At 49.5% G+C, this 17678-nt stretch overlaps 1 protein-coding gene across 6 annotated transcripts in view; it reads left to right on the top strand.

Moving 5' to 3' along the window:
* EHBP1 (EH domain binding protein 1) overlaps positions 1-17678 on the top strand; it is a 1903610-nt gene that overhangs the window by 190168 nt on the left and 1695764 nt on the right. The window lies entirely within an intron of this gene.

The raw sequence follows: 17678 nt of genomic DNA, 5'->3' as shown, positions 1-17678 counted from the left end.
TTTGTTTCTTCGCATTTGTTTTTCAGTGGTTTCAGTAACTTTCCTTTCTAATTTCCTTTTGTGGCATCATAAGTATTACTGCAAGATTAGTCTTGCACTTTTTAAGAGGTCCATATACGTGCATTTAATTTCAGTTTTATGTCCTGCTATTATGTGATCTAAGATTCATTAATATGGCGTACCGCCTGCTATTAATATGGCCACAAAGCACTGCTGGCTGTTGAAGGTTTATAAAGATATTTATCAAGCGTGCCCTAGTAGTCAGTTGACGTAGCAGCCTTTATTTTAATCAAATAATCTGGATCTGTGAGAAATATTCAACAAAACAAACTCCAACGGTGTACACAAATCATTCGTGCTGGCTCCACGAGTTAGGATTCTTCTTACATCATTGCAATGGACTTGCTATGCTGGAATGTAAAACCAATTGGCTGGGAGTTAGCTGAATTTCCGAGCAGAACGAGAGCCTGGTAAATCAACAGAAGAGTGAAGAGCAATCTGCATTCACATGGCTGCCAAAGGTAACTAATGTGCCCTGAAGGATGGTTCAGTGAGTTAACTTGAGTTCTAATCCCAGTAAGGCCAACTCTGACTTTCATCTTCAGAGGATTTTTACTTGGTTATCATTAAATTCGGTAGTTGCAATTCCTCACTAGTGTCTAGGTAATAATCGAAATTTGCCTAGCTTACGTAACGGTAAGTTTCAATTCTATTAAGGACACGGAGGCGAGGATTATGCTATATCTTCCTTCGCTTTATTAACATAAAGAAACCACAGCAGCTTAGGAAAAGATATAATAAGAACAAAAAATGCTTTAAACATAAAGCATTGACGTAATGTTCAACAAAAAATCAACAACAACTCCCAAGAGTCTCTTTGTTATAATCATAGTCCACAGTCCTTTGTCACTGTTCATCATCCCTATATAACCGGACTTCCCATCATCTTCCTCCTCTTTCTTCGCGCAGATCACGCTTAAGCCTCATTGGTCCTGTTTAGCACCGTCGTTGCCTGCCAAAAAAGGAACAGCATCAGCGAGGTGGCCCAGGAAAAAGCGACAACAAGGCGAGGAGCATTCAGTGAACAACACAGTACAGACAACGTAAAGGAAAACGCTTTACTTACTGCCATACGGGTGGGTAGAGACACCACCGTAGTCCGGGTGGGATAATCCTCGCCTCCGTGTCCTTAATAGAATTGAAACTTACCGTTACGTAAGCTAGGCAAATTTCGATTCTATGTCAGGACCGGAGGCTTCAGATTATGCTAGTTTAAAGCTTACTTACCACCAACTGAGCTAAATCCACCACCGGCTTAAAATAAAACCTCTTGAAGGTGGAATCCGAGGACCAGTCCGCCGCTCGCATAAGGTCCTCCAGACGAGCACCCACCGAGAATGCCTTAGAGGCCATGGCCCCCCTGGCGGAGTGTGCTCCGAAGAGAGAAGTATTGATGCCCGCTTCTTGCATGACCCAACGCACCCACCGAGCGATAGTGGGGGAGGAGACAGCTTTGTGTGGCTTCCGCAGGGCAATCAACAACTGACGCTCGCCCGGAGGGCGCAGATCCAAGGTCAGGTCCTCATATGCTTTGAGGCATTGCACGACACACAACTTAGGAGTGTCAGTAAAGGCTGGATAAGAAATGGAACGCGACGACGTCTTAGTGCGTCGACCCACCGTAAAAGTAACCCCCTCCGGGGAAAAAATGCGTGCAGAAACATCCAGCGCGCGCACGTCCGAGACGCGCCTACAAGAGACCAGACATAACAACATGGCTAATTTCGCCGAAAGCTCCTTCAGAGACAGATAAGAATTCGCTGGCCACGATAGGAACAGGTTCAGGACCAAATTGACGTCCCAAAGGACGGAGTACCTGGGCTCCGGCGGCAGCGCGAGGCGAACCGCTCGCATAAGCCGGCACACAAAAGGGTGTTCCCCTACCGGATGGCCATCGATGTTATCATGGCCCGCAGAAATCGCCGACCGGATAGCATTGATCGTTCTATACGCCAAACCCTTGTCGGCCAAATGAGCCAGGAAATTCAGCACGGGAACAAGGCCGGCGACCATGGGATCCAAATCCCTTCGTAAACACCAACGCATCCACTTAAGCCAAGCGGATCTGTAACGCTTCGTCGTACTATCGGCCCATGCTTTGGAGAGCAAGTGCTCAGCCGACCCCGAAAGGCCCGGGAGCGTCCAGCGTCTCCTGAGAGCCTCCACGCCACGAGGCGGAGAGTGTTCTGCATGACGAGAGGGTGAGGTTCCCGATCCGGGCTCGTCAGGAGCAGAGGAAACAGGGGGAGTAGGATTGGAAAATCCCAGGAAAGTTCCAGAAGAACCGGAAACCATACTTGAGACCTCCACAGCGGTGTAACCAACACCAGGTCCGCACCCTGGCGGCGTATTTGAGCCGCCGTTCGCATGATCACGGAGAACGGGGGAAACGCAAACGGCTGTTCCCGACTCCCATCCTGCAAGAACGCGTCCGTGGCCTCCGCCAGAGGGTCCGGCCTCCAGCTGTAAAACCGCGGCAGCTGGTGGTCGAGACGGGACGCGAAGAGGTCCACCGAGAAGGGGCCCCAAAGGGAGTGCAGCCACCGGAAGACTCCCGGATCCAGTTTCCACTGGCTGGCATCCCTGAGATGCCGAGAGTGCCAATCCGCTACCTGATTGGACTGGCCTGGCAGATACTCCGCCGTCACCGCAATGTGACGAGACAGGCAATAATCCCAGAAGTCCTTCGCTAAATCCGCCAAGGCGCGGGACCGAGGACCTCCCAGGTGGTTCACATATCGGACCGCCGAAACATTGTCCATCCGTAGCAGGACACAAGCCTTGACCGAATCTTTGGTCCAACAGCGAACCGCGAAGGAGCCCGCAAGGAGCTCCAAACAATTGATATGCAATTGTTGTTCTTCTGACGACCAGGCGCCGCCGGTGGAAAAATCCCCGCACCGGGCGCCCCAGCCCGACCTGCTGGCGTCGGACTCTATTATTAAGTCCGGAGCCGACCCGAAGATCGCTCGCCCATTCCATGCCTCCATGTGAGACAGCCACCATGACATCTCCTCCTTCACTTCGTCCGTGAGGGGAACCCACTGATCGTAACACATCCCACGGCGCAAATGCTGCGCTTTCAGGCGCTGAAGAGCCCTGTAGTGCAGCGGGCCTGGGAAAATCGCCTGGATGGAGGACGACAGAAGACCCACCACCTTGGCGACATGGCGCAGTGACGTACGATCCCTCGCGATCGTCTGCCGAAGCAGGTGCCGTATCTTTGCGACCTTCCGGCTCGGTAGGCTCAAGACCGCCTGCACCGAGTCCACCACGAAACCTAAAAAGGTGATCTGCTGAGTGGGAACCAAGACCGACTTGGAGCCGTTGACGACGAACCCCAGTCTCTGAAGCAGGCCGACCGCTTGACGCAGTTGTCCTGCCAGCACCTCCGGGCACTGCCCCATGAGGAGGATGTCGTCTAAGTATACTATCATACGGACCCCCTGGCTTCTGAGAAACTCCACTACCGGGTGAAGGACCTTCGTGAAGCACCACGGGGCCGAAGAAAGGCCGAACGGCAGGGCGGTGAATTCGAACACCTGGCCGTCCCACAGGAATTGTAGGAAACGACGATGAGGGGGGTGGATGGGAACGACCAAGTAGGCATCCTTGAGATCCAGTCGCACCATCCAATCCCGAGGGAGGAGCACGTCCCGAAGGAGGTGGATCCCCTCCATCTTGAAGTGACGGTAGACTAACCACCCATTGAATTCCTTGAGATTGATCACAGGCCTCTTGCCCCCATCCGTCTTGTCTACCAAGAAGACGTTGCTGAGGAACCCATGCGGGTGGCGTGTTGATAGGCGGATGGCTCCCTTGCGCAGCAAGTCCGAGACCTCCCCGTCTATCAATCGCGCGTCGGAATCTGAGAAAACCATCGGGCGCGGGGGCCTCACCTGAGTTGGCTGGTCGTGAAACTCTATATGGAAACCTCTCACAGTTTGCAAAACCCAAGCATCGGCAGTGAGCAACTCCCACTCCCCGTAAAAGCTTGCCAGCCGCCCCCCAATCGGAACCTGATCCAAGCAAAGTACACTCACCGGGGGCATTTCCTTGTCCGGACTTCTTTTGGAATCCTCTTCCACCATAGCGTTGTCCCCTCGTGGGGTAGAAATTGGTGTAGTTGGCCGAGGTCTGGTACTGACCTCTTCCGGAGCCCTGTCCACGGTTGTTGGTCTGCTGACCACGGCCGATCGCGCGGCCCCTGCCGCGACCGGCCCCTCCAGAAAAACGCTGGTGAAACACCCTCTTGATGCTGGACTGGGCCTTGTCCAGCGACGTGAACGTGTTCACGAACTTTCCAAGCTCGCGGATGAAAGGCTCACCGAAGAGGCCACCCTGGGCCACGGCACCTGCCTCCGACGAGGCCAGGTCCCCCAGCTTCGGGTCCAGCTTAATAAGGAGCGACCGCCGCCGCTCCGTGGACAGGGCACAGTTGGCGTTGCCCAAGAAGACGATCACCCTCTGGGCCCAGTTGGAGAGCACCTCCGGTGAGATGGCGGTACCATTCGCTCGAGCCTCCTCCGCCATATCGAGGATCTTCGTGGCGGGCCCGACCGCATCCAACAGCTTGTCCTGGCAGGCCCGCCAGGACCGATCGATCCCCTTCCTGGGGTCCTTCATGAATTTCGCCAGGAAGGTGGCCATCTTGGGGTCCAATTCTGGGGTCATAGCCACCTTCCCCTCCAAAGTAGGCCGAGGGCATTCCCCGCGCAGGCAACCCCTCGCCTCCTTCTCCAGGGGCTTGCGCAGCCGGCCCGCGACAAACTTCGCCACCGTCTCCCCCGGGGCCCAGGCCGCGGATCGGGGGTGGACGATCTCGTCCGGGTCCAGCATGCCCGACTCATCTCGGGGCATCTCCTTTCCCGAAGGCGCCGGGAGCCAAGACCGGGTCGACTCCCCGTCGTCATCCGTGTCCGGAGAGTCGTAGATCGGGGAGGCGGGCGCCGTCGACAGACCGCCCGAAGTGCCAGGGTCCACCAAGGGCGTCGGAGGCACCGCCGTCGCCTTGGCCAGGAAGGCGTCACGAAGACGCTCGAAGGCGCCCTTGTCCACGCCTTGGGCTTCCGACGAATGCCCCTCACCCCGGGGTCTCTTCGGAGCGGGCGGCAACCCGCCGGACGTCCCCGGGAGCTCGGGGGACGGCGGCACCTGCGCCGCTGCCAACTTGGCACACTCCTCCACGATGCGGGCCGAAAGGCGGTCCTCCATGGGCCCTACCACCTCCGTCACACAACGATAGATGGAGTTGTCCACCGCCTGATAAAACTCATCATCCTGCAGATAGGGGCAGGCCTCCTCCTCATACTCCCCTTCCATGTCGGAACCAAGGGCAAATGCGGGGCACCCAAGAGGGCGGCAACCGAGAAAGTTCTCGAATGTGGGCAGGCCCAGCGGCTGCGATCACGTTTTGGGCCAGCTGACGTGGCAGGTGGGCTGCACCAACCCCCAAGCGCGCAGACCCTCCTCGCCGGGACCGGGTCTACGTACCCCTCAAGCGCGCTAGGCCACACACTGTTAAAGAGGTGCACAGATCTCGCCCGAAGGCGATTCACGCGGTCAAAACCGCTATACAGACCTCAGAGGGCGTCAAAAATTGTGAAAGTACAGACCCGGATCACCAGGTGTCAGAGGGGTACGCGAGGGTCGGCCCCTGCGCAAGCAGACCCCACGGCGTGGCTCCTCGTACCGCGGAGGCGCGCCGGAGGGTCGGCGAGGCGACAGGCCGCCCCCTTGCGGTCTATGTACACACCGCACACAAGTGGGAAAAAAGTCGCGTAGGAACGGCAGAACGTTCCCGCAACTAGGGTACTCTGAAAGGAAATAACCATGCAAGGAGTCCCCAAGACCGCAAGACATCAATCACAATAAAAGAAGACAAATAGAAAAGCACTTATCTGGCTGCGGGAGCAGCGAAGAAAGAGGAGGAAGATGATGGGAAGTCCGGTTATATAGGGATGATGAACAGTGACAAAGGACTGTGGACTATGATTATAACAAAGAGACTCTTGGGAGTTGTTGTTGATTTTTTGTTGAACATTACGTCAATGCTTTATGTTTAAAGCATTTTTTGTTCTTATTATATCTTTTCCTAAGCTGCTGTGGTTTCTTTATGTTAATAAAGCGAAGGAAGATATAGCATAATCTGAAGCCTCCGGTCCTGACATAGAATTGTGACGCTGAAGCGACTTTTCTACAGCGCCTACTGTGCATGAAGGAGCCGAAGCCAGGTGTTGCATCAATGAGGTGAAAGGTTTTAGGCAACTGTATTTATTTTATTTTGGCGTTTTTGGTACAGAGCTACTGGACCCTGAAGAGTGGCAGAGGGCTTTACTTAATAGGGAAATTGAATAAAACGTGCACAACATCTGCAAGTGTAAGACATTATGGAATAAGTAGATTAGTGAGGCAAATGAGAGCGGTGTACGTTTATGGTTGGCATCCGTATAAATCCTTGCACTTTTAAATGTTATATACATGTGTAGTCGGCCGGGACTATACATACAGAGCGAACAGCATTGCAACAGGAAGATCTGTAAGAAATATTCCTTTGTAATTACCGCATTTGCTGGAGAGAAGACTTGGTGATCGCGTTTAGTGCATGATATAGATATGGAACTCACTTGAACCTCTGTGAGGTGATATGAATTTGAAATAATGTATCTAGTAATGATGTTACTGACAGGTTTTTACATGTGTGTTCAGCAGCAGTTCAATAGTTTACATCATCAACAGGTATGAACAACGTGAGCGATATTAGGACAGGTTACATAGGATATCCCTTAGTTTGGGTTTGATGATTGGAGTGAGGTAGCACATCTTATACACATTGTAAGGGTATGCTAGATGCTTGTTGGCGGACATGCTTTTGAAAGGAGATGTTTTGAGAAGTAGCTGTTGCAGTTTTTACTGGACAGTTCCGGTTTTGGTGCAAGGTAAGTTGTAGTGCTCTGCCTTTGAAAGAAGCTCTTTTATAACTGGAATAGGATTCATGTTAACAAATTTAGAACTGGAGAAATGTTGTTGAATTTTCTTGTATCAGTCTTCCAGCTGGCTGCCGAATGAAGAATTTCGGAGATGGTATAAGTGGGACTTAAGTAGTTTGAGTTCCTATATTATTTGATGCTTTTAGGGACCAGTTTCAAAAGAGTGATGAGGTGTATCCCTCCACGAGATGGGTAATGCAAGGCTGACTAGTTTAAGACCCATAAACACACAAAACCTCTTCTAGTCTTACATTCATTGGAATTTATATATCCCTCACTAGTTCTTTCAAGCTGCTATAAATATTGTGTTTCTGATTCTCTTAATCTCCTGCCTTCACACATACTAACACTTGTAAGTTACCATTACCGCCAAATCAGAAGTCAGTTGGCAATTAGACTTAAATTATTACCTGCTTTTCTCACATAAAGAAAGTGGGGAAACTGCAGAAAATTAAAAATGGATCACAGTAAGAGTGTGCAAGGATGAACATTTGTGCTGTAGCTTTTAACTGAGGTATGTCTGTTGTCTGCTGGCCTTAGTTTAGGAATTAAAAGTAAGCAGTCCTTGGCTTGCATTCCCTTGAGGGTATGATGTGTGTATTTACTTTCCTCTTTTTATCAACGACTTGATGCCGCTTTTTCAGATGCTTCAACTTTAGAATTTCAGAGGATGAGGCACATTGAGAGGGTAGACTGACTAAAGCAGAGGACGTTTGGCGATTCGATTGCACTAAGAGTTGCAGGGATCTGACTTTTCAGTCTTCTGCAAACTCACTGTGCATGATGTTTGAGGTAGTTAAACTTTGAACGCAAGGCAATTCAACTTACTTTTGGTAGAAAGCAGGTCTTGGCCATCTCCTCATACTTTAGTGGTTTCTGTGTAGGGTACAAGGGATAGAGTCTGAGTTTTTTTTCTAGTTGGTGCAGAAGAGGTTTGCGCTTCTCTCCAATGCAGACTTGTATTTCTATATGTTTATTTGAGGTTGTGACTCTAACATGCATTAACAGAGTGTACTAAAAGACTATATTCATATGGATAAGGCTTTCATCTGGTGCTGGGTGTAGGACTCTCATGGATCCACACCTGGAACGTTCCTTAGTATTCTAAAGAGAATTTACATAGTCTCAGACTGTCCCCTGACATGCCTCATTGGAGGGTCACCACCCATGGCCCAGTCTGATTAACCATCCAATGCACATATTGCCCAAACCAGGCAGTCCTGGGGATGGGAAGGATATTGGTTTCCTAATCTCGGCCCTGCTGTATATAGTCCTGCCCTCGAATCTTTTGCTGTCCAGTGAATTTAAGCAAATTGGGAATTGGTGGTAGATCTTAACACATGATCGTGTGCCACATACCCCACATCCCACATCCCACTGACCCCTAGGATGGTTTGAAATGGCCACACAGTCCCTATTCTTTGCCCCTTACAGCAGGAATCATCAGAGAGCAATGTTGAGATATAATATAGAGGATAGCTGCAGGTGGGAGAGGGAGATTGGTTTGTAGATTGTTTTTAATAATTGTACTGGGATTATTTGAAGTGATCTGTTCATGCAAGCACAGATACGTTTCTGATAACGTGACCTTTTTGTCAAGTCAAGTCAAGTCAGTAAATTTGTATAGCGCGCTACATACCCAGAGGGTCTCAAGGCGCTTGAGGATGGGAGGGGAATTACATGTCGAATATCCAGGTTTTAAGTTGCTTTCTGAATGCTAGGTGGTTCTGAGTGAGGCGGAGGTGAATGGGAAGTGAGTTCCAGCTTTTAGCCGCCAGGTAGGAGAAGGATCTTCCTCCCATGGTGGTTTTGTTGATGCGAGGGACAGCGGCAAGGGCTTGGTTGGAAGAGCGAAGCTGGCGGGGGGGCGGGGGGGGGGGGGGGGGGAGAAGGAGAGTCGCGTGTTGAGGCATTCGGGTCCAAGTTCATAAAGTGCTTTGTGTGCGTGGGTTAGGAGGCGGAATGTTATCCTCTTGTTGACGGGAAGCCAGTGGAGGTTTTTCAGGTGGCCAGAAATGTGGTCTTTACGCGGGATGTCTAGTATGAGTCTGGCTGATACGTTCTGGATGCGTTGGAGTTTTTTCTGAAGTTTGGCGGTGGTCCCGGCGTATAGGGTGTTTCCGTAGTCCAGGCGGCTTGTAACCAGAGCATGGGTGACCGTTTTTGTAGTTTCGGTGTGGATCCAGCGAAATGTTTTTTTGAGCATGCGAAGAATGTTAAAGCAGGATGATGAGACGGCGTTGATTTGTCTGGTCATCGAGAGTGAGGAGTCCAGGATGACGCCCAGGTTCCGTGCGTGGTCCGTCGGGATGGGTGCTTTTCCTAGGGCCTCTGGCCACCAAGAGTCGTCCCAGGCGGAGGGAGAGGTACCTAAGATAAGGACTTTTGTTTTGTCTGAGTTCAGTTTCAAACGGCTGTGCTTCATCCACTCGGCGACTTCTTTCATTCCTTCATGTAGGTTGGTTTTGGCGGTGAGAGGGTCTTTGGTGAGTGAGAGGATCAGTTGAGTGTCATCGGCGTAGGAGATGATGTTGAGGTTGTGCTGGCGTGCGATGGTCGCGAGGGGGCTCATATATACGTTGAAGAGGGTGGGGCTGAGTGAGGATCCTTGTGGCACGCCGCAAATGACTTCAGTGGCCTCTGATTTGAACGGTGGGAGGCGGACTCTTTGAGTTCTTCCGGCAAGGAACGAGGTGATCCAGTCGAGGGCTTTTCCTTGGATTCCGATGTTTCTGAGGCGTTGTAACAGGGTGCTATGACAGACTGTGTCGAAGGCAGCGGAGAGGTCGAGGAGGATGAGGGCGACTGTGTCTCCATTGTCCAGTAGAGTTCGAATGTCGTCTGTTGCTGCGATGAGTGCGGTCTCGGTGCTGTGTTTGGCTCGGAAGCCGGACTGTGAGGAGTCGAGGGATTTGTTCGTTTCTAGGAAGGCGGCGAGCTGGTTGTTGACAGCTTTCTCGATGACTTTGGCCAGGAATGGTAGGAGCGAGATGGGGCGGTAGTGTTTGAGTTCGGTGGGGTCAGCTGTGGGTTTTTTCAGAAGGGCGCGGAGTTCGGCGTGCTTCCAGGTATCCGGGAAGATGGCGGAGTTGAGGGAGCAGTTGATGACGTCTCGGAGGTTTGGTGCTATGATGGAGTCTGCTTTGTTGAAGATGTGGTGAGGGCATGGGTCAGTGGGGGATCCCGAGTGGATGGAGTTCATTAGGCGGATGATGTCCTCAGTGGAGATTGGGTTCCAGTCATTAAGGATGTTCAAGGGGGGGTTCAAGGGGGGTTTGGGTTCGGAGGTAGGTTGAGTGGGTTGGTCTCCGGGTTGGTTGTCGAAGCTGTTGTGGATGTCTGCGATTTTGTCGTGGAAGAACGAAGCAAGGGAGTCGCAGAGGGTTTGGGAGGGCGTGATGTCGTTGGAGTTGGCAGTGGGGTTGGTGAACTCTTTGATTATGTTGAATAATTCCTTGCTTTTGTGGGCGTTATTGTCTAGTCGGTCTTTGAATGCGGCTTTCTTTGCAGTCCGGATTAGTTGGTGGTGTGTACGGGTGGCGTTTTTGAAGGCGTCCTTGGTGCTGGTGTTAGGGTCTTTTTTCCAGGCCTTCTCAAGGGAGCGACAGAGTTTCTTGAGATCATCGTTAAACCAGGGGGCGTTTTTGCTGCCTAGTTTGATTTGATGTTTTTTCAGAGGTGCTAAGTTGTCGGCGCTTTTGGTTAGCCATTGAGTGAGATTAATGGCTGCTTGGTTGGGGTTCGAGGAGTGGACAGGGGGGTTTTGAAGAAGCGATGAGGTGATCTGGTCGATGGTGATTTTGTTCCAGTTTCTTCGCAGAGTAGGTTGAGGACGGTTGTGCGTTGTCGTCTTTTTGTAGATAAAGTGCACGCAGCTGTGGTCCGTCCAATGGAGAGCTGTGGTGTGGCTGAAGGAAATATGTTTGCTGGAGGTGAAGATAGGGTCGAGTGTGTGACCTGCGGAGTGAGTGGGGGTATTGACAAGGTGTTTGAGTCCGAGGTTGGCGAGATTGTCCAGAAGAGTGGTGGCGTTTCGGTCCTTGCTCTTTTCCAGGTGAAAATTGAGGTCTCCCAGAAGAATGTAGTCCTCGGAGGGGAGGGCGTGTGGGGTGATGAAGTCAGTGATGTCTTCACTGAATTGTGCACGGGATCCTGGTGGCCTGTAGAGGAGAGTGCCTCCGAGTGTTGGCTTGGGGTCGGTGTGCATCTGGAAGTGGAGGTGTTCGGCGATCGTGAGGTTGTCATCTGAGCTGGTTGAGACGCGGATGGTGTTCTTATGGACGATGGCGATTCCTCCTCCTGTTTGTTTGGTGCGGTCTTTTCGGATGATCTTGTAGCCTTCCGGGATGGCAGTGGCGATGCCGGGGGCTGAGGAGGCGTTCATCCATGTTTCTGTTAGTTAATTAGTGTTTAAAAAAATAAATATTGTCAGGTTGCTCCATAACTAATATCAAGTTATTTGCGAGTTAACAGTGGATCCCAAGAGCTTTTCTCGATCTCATAGTGTCCTAGAGTGCTTGAATCTAGTTGGAGAGCCATAGATCCTGGTGTGCAAAATATCTTCTTGACCCCGTCTGGGTTTTTGTTTGGACGCCAAGTGCATTATTCCACTTGGAAAATTCCGTCTTCGGGCCCTAAACTCTAATGTAAGGTAAGAGTAATGTTTGGGGCCCAAAGCAGTCAAATAGTCAACCAAGCAAAGAGATCCTAGAGAAATAAATATGAAATACAAATGAAAACAGTCAAATTACCAGCTATTAACACCATTGGCAGGTGTCAGGATCTAGACTTAAATCTAAGAGAAGCTTCAAAGAAGCCCCAAACCTCCCTACGAAACAAACATAGAGGTCACAAAAATTATGTACTAAAGGTATACGTACTTAAACCACATTGTTCTGATACCTGATCAGACGAGATCAGTTTTATACGTGTATTGTGCAGGCCTGCTTCAGTGCCCCACTGTCCAAATTAATGCCGGAATTGTCTTTAACTGTATATCCCTTAGATCCAAACCCTTCCTTCTCGAATAAGTTGTCAATTTCTACCCATTTTTCCTCAAATTTCTAAAGGACTGCCAAGACTGGGACTCCTCATTATTTTCTGTCTTGCAGTTTTTCAGCTTCAGACAATTTAAAAAATTGATTTTCGCGTTACATGTTTTTCTTTGTAATGCTTTTATTGTTAATTGTTTAATCCATATTGAAGTCTGTCATCTAGTGGTTAGAATCTTGATAACAATTGAAGATGCCTCCGTCAAATACAATAGAGCTTTTTAGGTCTCACATGCACTGTCTCTTCAGGACATTTTGTTTACAATTTAGTGGGCTATATCCTGCCTGTTGCTTACAATTGGTTACCTGTCGCATTTCTCTCAGTTGCTTCTTTTCTATTCGTCACAGTTTATGTGCATCATGCTGTCTTTTAAGTTTGTCCTACCCCTGGAGAAAGGACCAAGTATTTGTGTCCGGGGGAGGAGCCAAGATGGCGGACGGAAAGGACGTCTGAGCTCCCGGCTCCGTAAGCCGTCCACCTTTGGCGGAATATCCTAACTTTATTCTTGGCTCACACCGTGTTTAAATGCTGGAACTAACACGCAGAAGCTGACTGCTTTCCATTAAGACCTCCGCGGTCTGAATTGGTGCAGGAATCGCTGACTTCGTCGTTCTCCGGAGCTGCCCGGGTAGCTGTGTTGATCGCTACCGCTGGACGCCATGGGACCGAGCTGGTGAGACGAGTGGGGGAGGTGCCGTTGCCTACGGGAGTGCTGCGATCTCGACACTGGGCTTTTCATTTCTCTCCCGATGCAGAGTGCCTCACCTTGGCCGAGGTGGGTCTTTGTGACTGGATCCCCTGCGAGGCGCTTCCCCCCGCTCTGCTGCATATCGCCTGGGCATTCCCCGTTTTGGGGCGAATCTCGGCTGCAGAACACTCGCATTGGCGGGCAGGTGATTTTTGTACTGTGCAACCCCTTGCTGTGGGCTGCATTATCGCCGGAGCATTAACGCCTGCCTCCCTGGAAAGTGAGATCGCCCCCCCCCCCCTCATCCTTGCGGATTTCCTGAGTGGCGGCAATGGCGCTCGCCCTTCATGACAAGGCGACGGCTGCTCCATCATCTCTGCCGCGCGCTGCCCTGCCTGTTACTGGGCTGGAAGCGGACCCCAGGGCATCGCCGCTCGCCGCGGACCTGCTGCTGACTCAGGACACCCTGACCTATGGGGATATCCTGCTCGCCCTTGCGGACTTGGCGACAACATGGCGGCGTAACGTCCAGGAGCTGACGGAGAAGATTGAGGGTGCTTCCTCTTGTGTAACGCCACCAGGGCTGACTGAGTCCCTGCCACCTCCGGCACTGTCTGGAGCTGATACAAGGTTGCAAGATGTGAGGGCGGAAATGTGCCGTGTCCCTGACGACAATGTTGCTGATCCTCTCCTTGGTGAGGCTTTGGCTACAATGTTACCCCCCACATTGGGAACTGTGACTCTTTCCCCACAATGGCTCTGTTCACCGGCCTCCCAGGGCCTGATTCCCCCTAAGGTCTTTGCCTCTGGAGCCGCTTTTCTACAGTGGTGGAGATTGTGCGTTGCGGAGGGGGTGCTCAACGAAATGGATGCTGGACCTGGTGGTGACCGGGGACGCTCCTCTCCGCCTCCTGTGTTTCTTCCTCGTTGGGAGCGGCCATCTTGCTCCTTTGTTCTACCCGGGGAATACTCGCAGCGATGGCCGGCCCAGACTGGAATTCGCCGTTCAGGCCAGGGCTGATGTTCTTTCTCGTGACTTTGCTCGGATGGATGGCGGAGACTCGGACTGACCTACGTCTTGATCGGCTGACTGCACAAAATGTACTCCCTTTTTCCCGCTTTGACTCGGAATCGCTATGTCCTGCTCTCTATTCTGGTTGGGGGGGGTTGTAATTACTGTGTCGACCTGCGACTCTAGATACGGATGTTTAGACTCTCTATTGGCTGACTGTTTTTGAATTTATTGGAACACGGTGTGGGAGCTGTATGGGGCTGTGTGAGTTCGGGAGTCCGGATTTTGTAAGGAAAGTGTGGCCCTCCCCCGGGGTTAGGTTTCCTGGGAGGATTAGATTAGACTTGTCTTTTCTGGCTCCCTATATTAATGGTGACATTATATCTTCTTTTTCTTTCCTTACTGTCTCTACTACATTTCGGGTTTATGGGGCGACAGACGCGCTGCTGGGGGGGGGTAGGCCGTAGCCTTTGCATGCGTGTAGGGTGGGGGTTGTGGGATGGGTATTTTGTTTCTTTTTTGTTCCTATGGTGCCTTGGTTTCTTCTTCTAATTTATTTCTTCTTCTTTATGTCTTGGGTGAGTGTTGACGTTCTTGCCGGGCGGGTGGCGGCGAATACTGATAGGGCCTTGGGTCTAATATCCTGGTAACGTACATCCTGACCGCCATTCTGCCTGGTGGGTTTTGTTCCCTGAGTTGCTGGGGTGTGTATACCTGCGTTGATATCTCTATCTTACGTCTTCACGGACCCTGTTCTTCTTTTCGCTTATGTTCCTTTTTATTGAAATTAAATAGTCGGACATTATTGCTTGCAATGAAACTTTGAAAATTAACCTTCAGAACTCCTGAGACGCGCCAGCAAGGGTTCCACAGTGTAACTGCTGAATGCTTACTGATCATATTGCTGTTATGTCGCGTCAACGTATTGCCTGTGTAAGTGCTCAACCGTACTTGTGGCCGGCCTGACGGTTGTAGGCCACTATTTGTGATTTCTGAATGCACTAATAAAGGTTTTCAAAAATTTTAAAAAAAAGTATGTGTCCTCTCACTGCTCTCGTTTTTGTAGCTACATTTTTAGGTCGAGCCAAGCAGCAGCGCGCATGCACTGCTCGCTCTGCGAGGCATGCTGTGTTAGGGTATGCATTAGAATGCCCGCCCAGTCTCCATCCATATTTGTCATTGGCGTTGTGTCATTGTCCTTCTTAAATGCTGGCTTCTGATTGTTAAATAGGCGTGTTAATCCCTCCTTGGCACCGCCGTGTCTCCATTTATTACCGCCCATAAGGACTGGACTTTTTACTGGTCATGCTACATGGTCTGCTTTATCTTAAGTAAGTATTGAGTTTTTACAGGGTTGTGCCCAAGTAAAAACTACCTGGCCTGGGTCAATAGAGCAGTACGTTATATTAGTTGGTCGGAGTAGTTAAACATTCTGAAAACATTTATACAGATTAAAACACAAAAAAGAGAATGATCACCACAGATTTGAAGAAAATATTTTCGAATGGGAATTTAATTTCCTAGTACTTCAAAACACTATATGCAATTAATATTCAAAGCATTAGTAAATTGGTTATAAAGAACTTATTGGTAGTGCTTCTGGGTGTAAGAAAAGGATGGGGTAATGGAGTAGTGGAAGTGAATTGGCAAGTGGGGGACAGGGTAAAGGTGTTTGTGACACAATATACAATACACACTATGTACAAATAGACCTTCACAGCCTAATAGCGGTCAAATAGTTCATGTATATACATTACTCATGTGTACCATACAACTTATAACATTTTAGTACTATGAGCATGTGAAAATCAGTAGGACGGTCTACGTTTCGACTCCTGTGACGAGGAGGGTGAGTGGTGGACTCACAGCGGGGTCTTCATCAGAACGAAAGGAGCACCTAGTGAAAGGACAAACAAGAATGGGTATCTGGAGCTAATCTAAATGGTTGTGGTGATCATATTCAGTAGGTGGTGGAATTGAGACCTACTTGAAAACAGAAGAGACTGTGTGCTTTCAAGTCATAGTAGGGCTCTCACGAGGCTCCTGGTTTACTAAAAAAGAGAAGGACATGTAATGATTATACATGCCTCAGCGCGTTCTCCCCGAAATAGGGACAAACAAAGTGGTAGAATACTCACTTATTGTAGGACCAAAGGGGTACAAATCTCCTGTTGTCCATAAGAGTAAATCAAGTCAAAGAAATCTAAAAAGAAAGGGATATCGGGCGGGTCAGAGCGATGAGGGATAAAGCTAAAATACATTATCGTGCAGTTATCACAGTGGTCTTGTGGTGGGAGGCAAGGATGTGAATCCAAAACAAAAATCGACATGGCATAGTGCTTCTGAGTTAGCTATAACAGAGGATTATAAGCGTGAGTTAACTCAATATGTCTGCGTGGTCCCCATGTGGATATAACAGAATGGTAAATAGAACAGGCAGGTTGTAAAAATATAGATCGGCATGAGCGCTCGTTGGCAAAAACGGGCGGTGTCCGTGGTGTGTAGCGACATGTCTCGGCAAAAGAAACAGGCGGGACCGCTCTTAAAAAAGTGAGTCTGTGCCTAGGACTGAAACTTGGAAATGCTATTGCTGCCCTCTAAAGCGCGTGTTTGTGATCGCGTTACACAAAAGTGAATCGAATCTCTAAATGACCAAGATTGCGGACCGATTACGGGTTAAGCAGAGTTCCACTCCTACCTCCTTCATTACGGCATGTAGCTCCAAATGAAAGGCTCACGTAGGAACACTCTCAGTGATTATAGAAACGGCAGTAACGGCGTACGTGCACTGTTGGTGCAGTAGCTCAGTGGTTCCCAGGGGCTCGCCTTGACAGTCACCAATGGGTGAATAGGAGGCGTGGCTTAAGACTTAAAGCGGCAAAAAGGGGCTGTTCAACATACAGCGGCATTAGACATTTCCATTAGACTGTCGCAGATTATTACACCTTGTGGGTTAGCAGTTAACATTGTTCAAAAACATTTAGATGCAAAATCCTACAAAGATGTATGGCGATCAGGTGCATAGAAAACAAAATTCATCAGCAAAATACATCGCGTTTGTTGTAATGCACAATCTGATGTGTTTAAACGGCCTTGCATATATCAACACAATAAAAAAATTCTGCGCGCAATTTCAAAACTGTGGACAGTCGAGATAACAGTATGGAGACAAAAGTATTGTTAAAACACATCATGAGATGGAACCATTTACACATCTAACTTCAGCATGAAGAAGTGGCTAAAGGGTGTTGATGTTGTTGCCAAATATGGATGTAACATAGTGGGGAAGACACTTAATGAGATGATACCATTTACACATTTTACTTCAGCATGAAGAAGTGGCTAAAGGGTGTTGATGTTGTTACCAAATCTAGATGGAACAGGTTAATGACATATTGTGGGAAAACCAGTTTGATTAAGTCATATAATGTGGGATTGGTAGCTAGGAAATAGGAGAGCAAGTGTATCTACTCTATATATTATAGGTCAATTGAGAGAAGGCATCTAGTAGTCTATTCGGTATGTAGGCCAGCCATCTGTGCGTATGTCGCGTCTTGTTCATTTAAGCCATTTACCACAGTGTCAAGTCTATGCATCCATTTGCATCCTCTTGTATTGAGAATTTGACAAAGGTCTCCTCCACGTTGGCCAAGGGATACTTTTTCTAGCACCAACCATTTCATAGATTCAGGGGTATGTAAGGCAGTGCCAAAATGTTCCACAAGTGGGGCTTCAGCTGTCTTGCATCGAATCCTACTACAATGTTGCAGGATTCTTGTCTTTATCTTTTGTCGAGTTTGGCCCACAGATAGTTTGTTGCACGGGCATTGGATGGCGTAAAATACATTTGTGCTGTTACAGTTCGTGTGATCTTTCA

This window comes from Lissotriton vulgaris, chromosome 6 (genome assembly GCF_964263255.1).
Source record: "Lissotriton vulgaris chromosome 6, aLisVul1.2, whole genome shotgun sequence".
Classification (NCBI taxonomy): Eukaryota; Metazoa; Chordata; class Amphibia; order Caudata; family Salamandridae; genus Lissotriton; species Lissotriton vulgaris.
Note: the sequence above shows the minus strand (reverse complement) of the source record. Positions and strands in the feature narration are given on the sequence as shown.